Raw genomic sequence first — 1,059 nt, 5'->3', positions numbered from 1 at the left:
GCAATCTCTGTGGGATCGACCCTTACTCACGTAAGGTATTACTTGGACGACCCAGTGCACTTGCTGGTTAGTTGTGCGGGATTGCAAAGTGTGATTGCAATTTCGTGCAGCATGTGCCTAGAAGAAAAGCTGGCACTGAACGCCAGTAACAAGCATGAAACTGGCGTTCAACGCCAGAAACATGTTACATGTGGGCGTTGAACACCCAGAATGTGCACCACTCAGCGTTTAAACGCCAGAATGGTGTGCAAAGGCATTTTACATGCCTACTTGGTGCAGGGATGGAATTCCTTGACACCTCAGGATCTGTGGACCCCACAGGATCCCCACCTACTATATTCCCACCTTACCTCCTAATCCTATTTTACTCTTCCCCATGTCACACTTCCTAAAACCCTTCACCAATCACCTCAAACTCTCTTCCCAATCACCTATTCACCACTCACATCCACCCACTCTTCCCCATAAACCCCACCTACCTTCAAAAATTCAAAAACATTTTCTCACCCAATCCCACCCTAAATGGCCGAACCTACCCTCTCCCCTCTCCCTATATATACCCTTCCTTTCTACTTCATTTTCACACAACACAAAACCCTCTTCTTCACCTTGGCCGAACCTACACTTCCCCTTCTCTTGCATATTGTCTTCTTCTTCTTCTTCTCTTCTTTCTTCTATTGCTCGAGGACGAGCAATATTTTAAGTTTGGTGTGGTCAAAGCACAAACTTTTTTGTTTTCCACTACCATCAATGGCACCTAAGGCCGGAGAATCCTCTAGAAAAGGAAAAGGGAAGACAAAAGCTTCCCCGAGTCCAAAGAATTATCTCACAATGGTTCGGGGGAAATACTTAGATTTTAGTCCGGAAAATGTGAGATTGGCGTTTCACTTGCCCATGATGCAAGGAGATGAACGCCCCTACACTAGAAAAGTCAACTTTAATCAAAGGTTGGACCAAGTCCTTATGGACATATGTGTAGAAGGAGCTCAATGGAAAAGAGACTCCAAAGGCAAGCCAGTCCAACTAAGAAGACTGGACCTCAAGCCTGTAGCTAGAGGA

This window comes from Arachis duranensis, chromosome 3, assembly GCF_000817695.3.
Source record: "Arachis duranensis cultivar V14167 chromosome 3, aradu.V14167.gnm2.J7QH, whole genome shotgun sequence".
Taxonomy (NCBI): Eukaryota; Viridiplantae; Streptophyta; class Magnoliopsida; order Fabales; family Fabaceae; genus Arachis; species Arachis duranensis.
The sequence above is the reverse complement of the archived record's forward strand: the minus strand, read 5'-3'. Positions refer to the sequence as shown.